The sequence below is a fragment of the Heptranchias perlo genome, chromosome 24, assembly GCF_035084215.1.
Source record: "Heptranchias perlo isolate sHepPer1 chromosome 24, sHepPer1.hap1, whole genome shotgun sequence".
In the NCBI taxonomy this organism is placed as follows: Eukaryota; Metazoa; Chordata; class Chondrichthyes; order Hexanchiformes; family Hexanchidae; genus Heptranchias; species Heptranchias perlo.
In genome coordinates, this window is record NC_090348.1 from 6,017,445 (window position 1) to 6,031,645 (window position 14,201).

Genomic DNA, 14,201 nt, shown 5'->3' on the forward strand with positions numbered 1-14,201 from the left:
CTCAGCCTTGGTCACCCTGCAGCCATGTCTCTGTAATTGCAATTATGTCGTATTTGTTTACATCTATTCACGCTGTTAATTCATCTACTTTATTACGATTGCTTCGTGCATTCAGATACAGTGCCTTTAGATTTGTCTTTTTAACATTTTTAGACATCTTAACATTTTTTTGTACTATGGCCCTATTTGTCTTATTACCATTTTTTCTTACCTGGACCCTATTTGTTAGTGCACTCTTTTGTTTGTACGCTCTGTCCCTTCCTGACACAATCTGGTTATCCTTACCCCAATCTCTTATGTGCACTGCTTCTTTGTCTTTTCTCTTTAGCATTCTAGATTTCTCTCTTTAGGCAAATACATGGCAGATGCAGTATAATGCGGATAAATGTGAAGTTATCCACTTCGGAAGGAAAAACAAGAAGGCAGAGTATTATTTAAATGATGATTGATTGGGAAATGTTGATGTACAAAGGGACCTGGGTGTCCTTGTACACCAGTCACTGAAAGCAAACATGCAGGTGCAGCAAGCAGTTAGGAAGGCAAATGGTAGATTGGCCTTCATTGTAAGAGGATTTGAGTATAGGAGCAAGGATGTCTTACTGCAGTTATACAGGGCCTTGGTGAGACCACACCTGGAGTATTGTGTGCAGTTTTGGTCTCCTTACCTAAGAAAGGATATACTTGCCATAGAGGGAGTGCAGCGAAGGTTCACCAGACTGATACCTGGGATGGCATGATGAGGAGAGATTGGGTCGACTCGGCCTCTATTCACTCGAGTTTAGAAGAATGAGAGGGGATCTCATTGAAACATATAAAATTCTGACAGGGCTAGACAGACTGGATGCAGGGAGGATGTTTCCCCTGGCTGGGGGATCCAAAACGAGGGGTCACAGTCTCAGGATACGGGGTAGGACATTTAGGACTGAGATGAGGAGAAATTTCTTCACTCGGAGGGTGGTGAACCTGTGGAATTCTCTACCACAGAAGGCTGTGGAGGCCAAGTCACTGAATATATTTAAGAAGGAGCTAGATAGATTTCTAGACACAAAAGGCATCAAGGGGTATGGGGAGAGAGCGGGAATATGGTATTGAGATAGAGGATCAGCCATGATCATATTGAAAGGTGGAGCAGGCTCGAAGGGCCGAATGGCCTACTCCTGCTCCTATTTTCTATGTTTCTATGTTTCTCTACACTTCTACAATTGTCACTACAGCTCCAGTTCACACCAGCCTGTGCCTAATTTCTCTGGGCCTGGGGCATGTACCTGTGGAGAAGAGAAAGAGCATGCATTTCATATCAGGCAAATAGAAACTCTACTTATGTGGATTTAGTTGTTTCGTTTGGAGACTCTTAAGAATAGTGATGAGTTTCAGGATATCTGGCCTTCATACAGTCACCTCTGGCATTAATTTGTCAGAAATAGCAGCACATTTGTCATGCTAAACAATTACTGCTTATGCTGTTCAATAAACAATGGAAGATTTCAGGCTTGAATATTAGTTTTAGTTTTTAGTGAAGTTAGGTGCCGATTTCTTGTATTTGTGTGGAGAGAAACACCAATAATAATAATTCTTGTATTTCTAAGTATCACCTTCACAATGGAGGGAGCATTTGACTCAGTGGTAGTATTCCTGCCTCTGAGTTAGAAGGTGCAGTGTTCAAACCCCACTCCAGACAGTCCCAGTGAGTGGAGACTGGAGCTCTGGCTCTGAATCCTGGGTTGACAACCAGCGGGATATTCATGTCCAGTAGTTGTGGGTGCCCCACCAGGGGGGCTCCATCGTAGGGCTGTGGAACCCATAAAACCCTCCCTCTGTATAGGATTAACCATCCTATCGACTGGTATAAAGATATTTACGGTCATGGAAAAAGCATTCTTGTTGCGGCCTGTCAGACTGTTAATCATAGAATCATATCATAGAACCATAGAAGTTACAACATGGAAACAAGCCCTTCGGCCCAACATGTCCATGTCGCCCAGTTTATACCACTAAGCTAGTCCCAATTGCCTGCACTTGGCCCATATCCCTCTATACCCATCTTACCCATGTAACTGTCCAAATGCTTTTTAAAAGACAAAATTGTACCCGCCTCTACTACTGCCTCTGGCAGCTCATTCCAGACACTCACCACCCTTTGAGTGAAAAAATTGCCCCTCTGGACCCTTTTGTATCTCTCCCCTCTCACCTTAAATCTATGCCCCCTCGTTATAGACTCCCCTACCTTTGGGGAAAGATTTTGACTATCGACCTTATCTATGCCCCTCATTATTTTATAGACTTCTATAAGATCACCCCTTAACCTCCTACTCTCCAGGGAAAAAAGTCCCAGTCTGTCTAACCTCTCCCCGTAAGTCAAACCATCAAGTCCCGGTAGCATCCTAGTAAATCTTTTCTGCACTCTTTCTAGTTTAATAATATCCTTTCTATAATAGGGTGACCAGAACTGTACACAGTACTCCAAGTGTGGCCTCACCAATGCCCTGTACAACTTCAACAAGACATCCCAACTCCTGCATTCAATGTTCTGACCAATGAAACCAAGCATGCCGAATGCCTTCTTCACCACCCTATCCACCTGTGACTCCACTTTCAAGGAGCTATGAATCTGTACTCCTAGATCTCTTTGTTCTATAACTCTCCCCAACGCCCTACCATTAACGGAGTAGGTCCTGGCCCGATTCGATCTCCCAAAATGCATCACCTCACATTTATCTAAATTAAACTCCATCTGCCATTCATCGGCCCACTGGCCCAATTGATCAAGATCCCGTTGCAATCCCAGATAACCTTCTTCACTGTCCACAATGCCACCAATCTTGGTGTCATCTGCAAACTTACTAACCATGCCTCCTAAATTCTCATCCAAATCATTAATATAAATAACAAATAACAGCGGACCCAGCACCGATCCCTGAGGCACACCGCTGGACACAGGCATCCAGTTTGAAAAACAACCCTCGACAACCACCCTCTGTCTTCTGTCGTCAAGCCAATTTTGTATCCAATTGGCTACCTCACCTTGGATCCCATGAGATTTAACCTTATGTAACAACCTACCATGCGGTACCTTGTCAAATGCTTTGCTGAAGTCCATGTAGACCACGTCTACTGCACAGCCCTCATCTATCTTCTTGGTTACCCCTTCAAAAAACTCAATCAAATTCGTGAGACATGATTTTCCTCTCACAAAACCATGCTGACTGTTCCTAATTAGTCCCTGCCTCTCCAAATGCCTGTAGATCCTGTCCCTCAGAATACCCTCTAACAACTTACCCACTACAGATGTCAGGCTCACTGGTCTGTAGTTCCCAGACTTTTCCCTGCCGCCCTTCTTAAACAAAGGCACAACATTTGCTACCCTCCAATCTTCAGGCACCTCACCTGTAGCGGTGGATGATTCAAATATCTCTGCTAGGGGACCCACAATTTCCTCCCTAACCTCCCATAACGTCCTGGGATACATTTCATCAGGTCCCGGAGATTTATCTACCTTGATGCGCGTTAAGACTTCCAGCACCTCCCTCTCTGTAATATGTACACTCCTCAAGACATCACTATTTATTTCCCCAAGTTCCCTAACATCCATGCCTTTCTCAACCGTAAATACCGATGTGAAATATTCATTCAGGATCTCACCCATTTCTTGTGGTTCTGCACATAGATGACCTTGTTGATCCTTAAGAGGCCCTATTCTCTCCCTAGTTACCCTTTTGCCCTTTATGTATTTGTAGAAGCTCTAATCGGTCGGTGAATCTTTCACACATTGATTTCCAAGGGAAGAGTGGGAAGATGTGGTAACAATACCTTTGTACAAAACCCTGAGAATAAAATGATTGGAACACCCCTTATGTTTAAAGACTCAATCCTCTTCCTGAGCCAATATCAATAAAGCACAGTTAGACTGGGTACTGGTGAGGGGCTAAGGCCCATACTGCCTGACTACCAGCAAGGTTAATAAGAATCACTTTAATAAGAATCACTTTGGCCCTTGAAGATGAGGCAATTAACAAGTTATCACAATCTACAACTTTAAGAATTTTCTATCAAAAAAGGAGGATAGCAATAGATAAGATACTCATAGTATAATGTACCAATTTAAAGTTTTGTATTTCAGGAACATAGGAACAGGAGGAGGCCATTCTGCCCCTTAAAGCTGTTCCACAATTCAATCAACTCACCGTAACTCCATTTACCCGCCTTTGCTTCATATCCCTTGATACCCTTACCCAATAAAGATCTATTGATCTCTGTCTTCGAAAACTCAACAGCCTTCTGGGGGAGAGAGTTCCAGATTTCCACTACCCTTTGTGTGAAAAATTACTTCCTGATTTCAGTCCTGAACGGCCTAGGTCTAATTTTAAGATTGTGCCCCCTTGTTCCAGATTCCCCCACCAGAGGAAATTGTTTCCCTGTATCTACAATATCAAGTCCTTTTGTCGGGCCAGAACTTGCGCAGAACGCATGGCAACGATCACTGCAGCAACTGTGAATTAAATTAATGAATGTACTTACTGCTCTGTGGCATCGACTTGTGTGATTTTGAACTTTTAAAAAATTGTGCACTATCAACCCAGCCTCCGAACAGGGTAAGGTGATGCGAATGGAAATGGTCTGTGAGAATAGAAAACACGCCCACAAAATCTGTCAGGAAGAGAAGTCCCGCCCACAAGCAGGCAAGCAGACTTCATTCATTTAAAGTTGGCATTCTGGTAGTCATTGTAAACAAAAACTTTTAATTTTCTTAATAAAAACCCAAAGAAATAATTGAATTAAATTAAAGAGACAGAAGGGAAAACTAAAAAAAAATTTAATTTTTGAATTTAAAATAATTTTTTTAATGACCAAAATCTATTAATATAAGGAGTAATATGAGACTCCACATTTTTATATTTTAATTTTTAGTTGTTTGGCAGTCATAAAGGGTCATTGCACTTTTAAAAGTTAGTTTAGACTTGGTGTTTTTAAGCCTACCTTTTGGTTGTGTAATTAATTACTTCCCAGCTGGGCAGATGAGCAAGTTTGCGATTTTTCAAAGATTTCAATGATTGTGATGCGCGATGTCCCTTTAATTCGCAGTTGTCAAATCCCCGGCGAATCAATAGGAGCAAGTTCACGATTTCCGCATTTTAGTGCTCGTGTGCGAACGGGGGAACTTGCTCCTTGGATTCGCCATAGAAAACGGAGAGCGCTGTTGAGCTCCTCCGTTATTTCGGGAACAGGTTCTGCCCCATCATTTTAACAACTCAATTGGGTCTCAACCTACAAAACTCAAGTGAATACACTCCAAGTTTTGTCAGACATTCAGTATATCAGAGATTCTGTATTATGAATCAGTAGTGCAGGTGCATTTTTCTGAGTTTGTATTCAGTTTTACATCTGATAATAATGGGTCATCCTATTGTGAATACAAATTTACACCACTTACTCTGTGATCCATTTTCTGACTTCAAACTCTTCTTCATAGAGATTGATGTTTCTTTCTTCTTCCAAATAGTTTAAAAGTAGTCTCCTCCCCCATAAAAGGATGCAACTTTGAAATATTTATTTTACTTACACCTCCTGCCAATTTGTGAGTTACTTTCTCTAGGTTTCTGCACACATATGGAACTCGTAACCGAAAGACCTGCTCTGATCAGCTGTTGACAGTGCTCGCCAAGTAGCAGCTGCCGGAAGCATAGCATGTAATGCCTTGGGAAAAGCATATATTTTAAGAGATGGAACGTTTCAAGAGCATAAAAGTCCTAAAGCCTTTGCCTTACCAATTATTTTCCCAAGGAGACTGAACAATAGAAATTTAATCCGCTCCCTGAAATTAGATCAGAAACGTACAGCCAATTCCAATTAAAAATAATAGAATCCTTACATTCATCGAAGCAAATAGGGTTAAGTAGCAGAGCATCCTCCAAGAGAGATAAACAATCAACCTCAGCGAAAGAAAGAAAGAAAAAAAGAATGTAATACTTGCATTTATATAGCTCCTTTCACCACCTCAGGACGTCCCAAAGCACCACAGCCAATTAAGTAGTTTTGAAGTTAGTCACTGTTGTAATAAAGGAAACGTGCCAGCCAATTTGCACACAGCGAGTTCCCACAAACAGCAATTAAATAAATGACCAGATCATCTGTTTTAGTTATGTTGGTTGAGGGATAAATATTGGCCAGGGAGAACTCTTCTAGTTTTCTTCAAATAGTGCCATGGGATCTTTTACATCCACCTGAGAGGGAAGACAGGGCCTCGGTTTAAAGTCTCATCCGAAAGACGGCACCTCTGACAGTGCAGCACCCCCTCAGTACTGTACTGGAGTGTGAGCCTAGATTTTGTGCTCAGTCTCTGGAGTGGGACTTGAATCCACAACCTTCTGACATCAGTGGCGAGAGTGCCACCTTAGTGATAAGTGGATAATACTTTGTGAAGTCAATATTACAACAGTGAACAAAGTAGACAACGTTGTTAAGAATTTGCAAATATAACTAATAAGTCGCCAGGTGTGTTAGTATTCTCCGAACATTTAGGTATTCATATGTGTTGTAGAGTTTTCTTGTTTAAAATACTTTGTTTGAAACTAAAATGTGTCAAGAGTTCTGGTTATCTTAAAAACAAGAATAAACATGTATATAACACCAAATCTATGTGCATAATAAAATGTCGCAACCAAAGAGCTTAAAGGAGGAAAGAATAAACAGAAAACAGAAATACATTTGCTGACGAGTTCTTAGATACAGTCCATTCCCATCCATCGAACTAATGATGATTCAAACCACATTTTCAGAATGGGTCTGTCTAGTTTTCAATTTAACTTTGACTAGTGACTTCTGGTCATTAATTATCTCCAGGCGGAACTGACTCAAACACTTAAGTCATCTTCAGAGTGCCTGTGAGCGGAGTTAAGTGATCTGCGGAGACCCTTTAAACAAACACCCAGCTGATGACTTCAGATCCAGGCTGATTTCTGGGGAAAAGGCTGTCGATTGTATAAAAAAAAGTCTCGGCACCACAGTTCCTTTTTCAAAAAAAAACAAATACTTGTTAATAAATTTAAAAGATGAAATGATAAAAAAGGTACTTTTTAAAATCATACTGAGCAGCATGAAATGACTGGAATTTGATTCTGAATCTGAATGTTTCTATTGAAGACAGGAGTTATCAGTTATAAAGTATTATTTTTATCTCCAAATCCCAACTGGAGATTGACATCAAAAGAGCCATTTTATGGGTTTAATTGCTAAAACAGAGTTGGTATAGGGCTTTTAAATCAAATTTACCTTAAAAAAAGCAGATGGCATAATTGTTGAGATATTCAAAGCTCCCAGGTGTATTTAAGTTTGCATAAACTTAGCTTCTATTTCCTTGAGTTTAGAAGGTTGAGGGGTGATCTGATCAAGGTATTTTAAATTTAAAAGGATTCGATAGGGTAGTTACAGAGAAACTATTTCCTCTGGTGGGGGAATCAAGAGCAAGTGGACATAAGAAATAGGAGCAGGAGTAGGCCATCCGGCCCCTCGAGCCTGCTCCACCATTCAATCAGATCATGGCTGATCTTCAACCTCAACTCCACTTTCCCGCCAGATCCCCATATCCCTTGATTCCCCTAGAGTCCAAAAATCTATCTATCTCAGCCTTGAATATATTCAATGACTCAGTATCCACAGCCCTCTGGGGCAGAGAATTCCAAAGATTCACAACCCACTGAGTGAAGAAATGCCTCCTCATCTCAGTCTTAAATGGCCGACCCCTTATCCTGCGACTATGCCCCCTAGTTCTAGACTTTCCAGCCAGGGGAAACAACCTCTCAGCCTCTACCCTGTCAAGCCCCCTCAGAATCTTGTATGTTTCAATGTGATCACCTCTCATTCTTCTAAACTCCAGAGAGTATAGGCCCATTCTACTCAACCTCTCCTCATAAGACAACCCTCTCATCCCAGGAATTAATCAAGTGAACCTTCATTGCACTGCTTCTAAGGTAAGTATATCCTTCCTTAGATAAGGAGACCAAAACTGTACACAGTACTCCAGGTGAGTTCTTACCAAAGCCCTGTACAACTGTAGTAAGACTTCCTTACTCTTGTACTCCAACCTCCTTGCAATAAAGGCCAACATGCCATTTGCCTTCCTAATTGCTTGCTGTACCTTCATGCTAACTTTCTGTGTTTCTTGTACGAGGACACCCAAGTCTCTCTGGACACCAACAATTACCAGTTTCTCACCATTTAAAAAATATTCTGTTTTTCTATTCTTCCTACGAAAGTAAATAACTTCACATTTCCCCACATTATACTCCATCTGTCACCTCTTGCCCACTCACTTAACCTGTCTATAACCCTTTGCAGACTCTGTGTCCTCCTCACAGCTTACTTTCCCACCTAGCTTTGTATCGTCAGCAAACTTGGATACACTACACTCAGTCCCTTCATCCGAGTTATTAATATAGATTGTAAATAGCTGAGGCCCAAGCACCGATCTTGCGGTACCCCACTAGTTACAGCCTGCCAACCAGAAAATGACCCATTAATCCCTACTCTCTGTTTTCTGTCTGTTGACCAATCCACTATCCATGCTAATATATTACCCCCAACCCCATGAGCCCTTATCTTGTGTAACAACCTTTAATGTGGTCCCTTATCGAATGCCTTTTGAAAATCCAAATATACTACATCCACTGGTTCCCCTTTATCAACCCTGCTAGTTACACCCTCAAAAAACTCTAATAAATTTGTGAAACACAATTTCCCTTTCAAAAAACCATGTTGACTCTGCCTAATCATATTATGATTTTCTAAGTGCTCTGTTACCACTTCCTTAATAATGGATTCCAGCACTTTCCCAGCAACTAATGTCAGGCTAACTGGCCTGTAGTTCCCTGTTTTCTCTCTCCCTCCTTTCTTGAATAGTGGGGTTACATTTGCTACCTTCCAATCCACTGGGACCGTTGTAGAATCTAGGGAAATTTGGAAGATCACAACCAGTGCATCCACTATCTTTGTTGCCACCTCTTTTAGAACCCTAGGATGTAGGCCATCAGGTCCAGGGGATTCATCGGCTTTTAGTCCCATTAGTTTCTCAAGTTCTTTTTCTCTACTGGTAATAATTACTTTAAGTTCCTCACTCTCATTTACCCCTTGGTTCTCCATTATTTCTGGTATGCTTTTTGCGTCTTCTACTGTGAAGACAGATACAAAATATTTGTTTAATGCATTAGCCATTTCCTGATTCCCCATTATAATTTCTCCTGTCTCAGACTCTAAGGGACCAACATTTACTTTTGCTGCTCTCTTCCTTTTTTACATACTTGTAGAAGCTCTTACAATCAATTTTTATATTTCTTGCTAGTTTACTTTCATATACTATTTTTTCCCTTTTTATCAGTTTTTTGGTCGTCCTTTGCTGGTTTCTAAAACTCTCCCAATCCTCAGGCTTACTACTCTTCTTGGCAACATTATAGGCCTCTTCTTTTAATCTAATACTATCCTTAACTTCTTTAGTTAGCCACGGGTGGATCACTTTTCCTGTGGAGCTTTTATTTCTCAATGGAATGTATATTTGTTGAGAATATTGAAATATTTCTTTAAATGTTTGCCATTGCTTTTGAAGCGTCAAACCCTTCAATTTAATTTCCCAATCTACCTTTGCCAACTCACCTCTCATGCCTATATAATTGCCTTTATTTAAGTTTAACACTAGTTTCTGACTTAAGTACGTCACTCTCAAACTTATTGTGAAATTCTATCATATTCTGATCGCTCTTCCCCAGAGGATCCTTTACTGTGAGATTACTAATTAACCCTGCCTCATTACACAACACAAGATCTAAAATAGCCTGTTCCCTGATTGGTTCCATGATGTATTGCTCTAGGAAACTGTCTCGAATACATTCCATGAACTCATCCTCCAGACTACCTTTCCCAATTTGGTTTGTCCAGTCTATATGAAGATTAAAATCCCCCACGATTATTGCATTTTCTTTGTTACAAGCTCCTATTATTTAATGATTAATACTCTGTCCAATGGTATTGCTACTATTAGGGGGCCTATAAACTACTCCCACCAATGTTTTCTGCCCCTTGTTATTTCTTATCTCCACCCATACTGATTCTACTTCCTGATCTTCTGAGCCAAGATCCTTTCTCACCACTGTCCTTATGTCATCCTTTATTATCAGGGTACACCCCCTCCTTTTCCACTCTGCCTGTCTTTTCTAAACGTACCCTGGAATATTTAGTTCCCAACCTTGGTCACTTTGTAACCCTGTCTCTGTAATGGCTATTAGATCAAACCCATTTATCTCTATTTGTGCAGCTAATTCATCTATCTTGTTATGAATGCTCCATGCATTCAGATAAAGAGTCTTTAATTTTGTCTTTTTACCACTTTTTCCTGCTTTTGACCTTACTTGTTGATGCTCTATTATTGGTAAACTCTCTGTCCCTTCCTGCCACACTCTGCCTTACCCAAATCACCACACTGCTCTGTTGCCTTGACTTTTCTCGTTAGATTTCTAAATTTCCCCTCACCTGACCCCTCCCCCACCTTTTTAGTTTAAAGCCCATAATCTTAAAATTCGAGCAAGGCCATTTAGGAGTGAAATCAGGAAGCACTTTTTCACACAAAGGGGAGTGGAAATCTGGAACTCACTCCCCCAAAAAGGCTGTGGGTGCTGGGGGTCAATTGGAGCTTTTGAGGCTGAGATCGATAGAGTTTTGTTGGGTAAGGGTATCAAAGGATTCGGAGCAAAGGCGGGTAAATGGAATTGAGGTTCAGATCAGAGATGATCTAATTGAATGGCGGAGCAGGCTTGAGGGGCTGAATGGCCTCCTCCTGTTCCTATATTCTGATAAATTACAGATCCACAGCTTCCAAAGGGGTACGGCTTGCAGAGGTTAATCTCCATTGGCCCAGGTATACTAGTAGGTCCGTGTCAAAGTGAAATATTTAAAAAAATTTATTTCAGAGACTTTAAAATTGAACACAGTGCCCCCAAAGGCAATATAAACAAATGGTTATACTGCCACCTAGAGATAAAACAAAGAACACTCACAAGAGTTAAATCATCTCCCGGCTGGGGCATTTTTCGAGCAGGTATATTTCCTAAAACAGCCGAGATCTCCTGTCTACTCATCAACAGGGAAAAGTTTGTTGCAGTAAAGGCTATCTCAAGAGCAGTGCCATTTTTTTTGTAATTGGCCTTTTCCCCTTATCAGCCTCGGCTCAGTAATAGAACTCTTGCCTCAGCGTCAGGAGGTTGTGGGTTCAACCTGCAATCCAGAGACTTGAACACATCTAAACTAAGCTGACACCTCAGTACTGAAGCATTGTTGGAGGTGCCATCTTTCGGATGAGATGTTAAACCTCAAGTGGATCTAATATTAATATTTAATATCACCTCAGGTGGTATGCAGTCAGGAGGGAGTGGCCCTGGGAGTCCTCAACTTTGACTCCGGACCCCATGATATCTCATGGCATCAGGTCAAACATGGGCAAGGAAACCACCAGAAACTTAACTGGACCAGCCACATAAATACTGTGGCTATGAGAGCAGGTCAGAGGCTGGGTATTCTGCGGCGAGTGACTCACCTCCTGACTCCCCAAAGCCTTTCCACCATCTACAAGGCACAAGTCAGGAGTGTGATGGAATACTCTCCACTGGCCTGGATGAGTGCAGCTCCAACAACACTCAAGAAGCTCGACACCATCCAGGACAAAGCAGCCCGTTTGATTGGCACCCCATCCACCACCCTAAACATTCACTCCCTTCACCACCGGCGCACTGTGGCTGCAGTGTGTACAATCCACAGGATGCCCTGCAGCAACTCGCCAGAGCTTCTTCGACAGCACCTCCCAAACCCGCGACCTCCACCACCTAGAAGGACAAGAGCAGCAGGGAACAACACCACCTGCACGTTCCCCTCCAAGTCACACACCATCCCGACTTGGAAATATATCACCGTTCCTTCATCATCACTGGGTCAAAATCCTGGAACTCCCTTCCTAACAGCACTGTGGGAGAACCTTCAGCGTACGGACTGCAGCGGTTCAAGAAGGCGGCTCACCACCACCTTCTCAAGGGCAATTAGGGATGGGCAATAAATGCTGGCTCACCCAAATCCCATGAACGAATAAAAAAAACCTACCGCCCTCCCTCAGCTGATGAATCAGTCCTCCTCCATGTTGAGCACCACTTGGAGGAAGCACTGAGAGTAGCAAGAGCACAGAATGTACTCTGGGTGGGGGACTTCAATGTACATCGCCAAGAGTGGCTCGGTAGCACCACTACTGACTGAGCTGGCCGAGTCCTGAACGACATAGCTGCCAGACTGAGCCTGCAGCAGGTGGTGAGAGAACCAACACAAGGGAAAAACCTTCTTGACCTTGTCCTCACCAATCTGCCTGTTGCAGATGCATTTGTCCATGACAGTATTGGTACGAGTGACCACCGCACAGTCCTCGTGGAGATGATGTCCCGTCTTCACAGTGAGGACACCATCCAACATGTTGTGTGGCACTACCACCGTGCTAAATAGGATAGATTCAGAACAGATCTAGCAGCTCAAAACTGGGCATCCATGAGGCGCTGTGGGCCATCAGCAGCAGCAGAATTGTATTCCCGCACAATCTGTAACCTCATGGCCCGGCATATTCCCCACTCTACCATTACCAACAAGCCAGGGGATCAACCCTGGTTCAATGAGGAGTGTAGAAGAGCATGCCAGGAGCAGCATCAGGCCTACCTAAAAATGAGGTACCAACCTGGTGAAGCTACAACACAGGACTACATTCATGCTAAACAGCAGAAGAAACATGCTATAGACAGAACTAAGCGATTCCACAACCAATGGATCAGATCAAAGCTCTGCAGTCCTGCCACATCCAGTTGTGAATGGTGGTGGACAATTAAACAACTAACGGGAGGAGGATGCTCTGTAAACATCCACATCGCCATGATGGCGGAGTCCAGCATGTGAGTGCAATAAACAAGGATGAAGCGTTTGCAATCATCTTCAGCTAGAAGTGCCAAGTAGATGATGCATCTCCACCATCACAGAAGCCAGTCTTTAGCCAATTCGATTCACTCCACGTGATATCAAGAAACAGCTGAGCACGTTCAATACAAAGGCTATGGGCCCCGACAACATCCCGGCTGTAGTGCTGAGGACTTGTGCTCCAGAACTAGCCGCGCCTCTAGCCAAACTGTTTCAGTACAGCTACAACACTAGCATCTACCCGACAATGTGGAAAATTGTCCAGGTATGTCTTGTCCACAAAAAGCAGGACAAATCCAATCCGGCCAATTACCGCCCCATCAGTCTACTCTCAATCATCAGCAAAGTGATGGAAGGTGTCGTCAGCAGTGCTATCAAGCGGCACTTACTCACCAATAACCTGCTCACGGATGCTCAGTTTGGGTTCCGCCAGGACCACTCGGCTCCAGACCTCATTACAGCCTTGGTCCAAACATGGACAAAAGAGCTGAATTCCAGAGGTGAGGTGAGAGTGACTGCCCTTGACATCAAGGCAGCATTTGACCGAGTGTGGCACCAAGGAGCCCTAGTAAAATTGAAGTCAATGGGAATCAGGGGGAAAACTCCCCAGTGGCTGGAGTCATATCTAGCACAAAGGAAGATGGTAGTGGTTGTTGGAGGCCAATCATCTCAGCCCCAGGACATTGTTGCAGGAGTTCCTCAGGGCAGTGTCCTAGGCCCAACCATCTTCAGCTGCTTCATCAATGACCTTCCCTCCATCATAAGGTCAGAAATGGGGATGTTCGCTGATGACTGCACAGTGTTCAGTTCCATTCGCAACCCCTCAAATAATGAATCAGTCCGAGCCCGCATGCAGCAAGACATGGACAACATCCAGGCCTGGGCTGATAAGTGGCAAGTAACATTCGTGCCAGATAATTGCCAGGCAATGACCATCTCCAACAAGAGAGAGCCTAACCACCTCCCCTTGACATTCACCGGCATTACCATCGCCGAATCCCCCACCATCAACATCCTGGGGGTCACCATTGACCAGAAACTGAACTGGACCAGCCATATAAATACTGTGGCTACAAGAGCAGGTCAGAGGCTGGGTATTCTGCGGCGAGTGACTCACCTCCTGACTCCCCAAAGCCTTTCCACCATCTACAAGGCACAAGTCAGGAGTGTGATGGAATACTCTCCACTTGCTTGGATGAGTGCAGCTCCAACAACACTCAAGA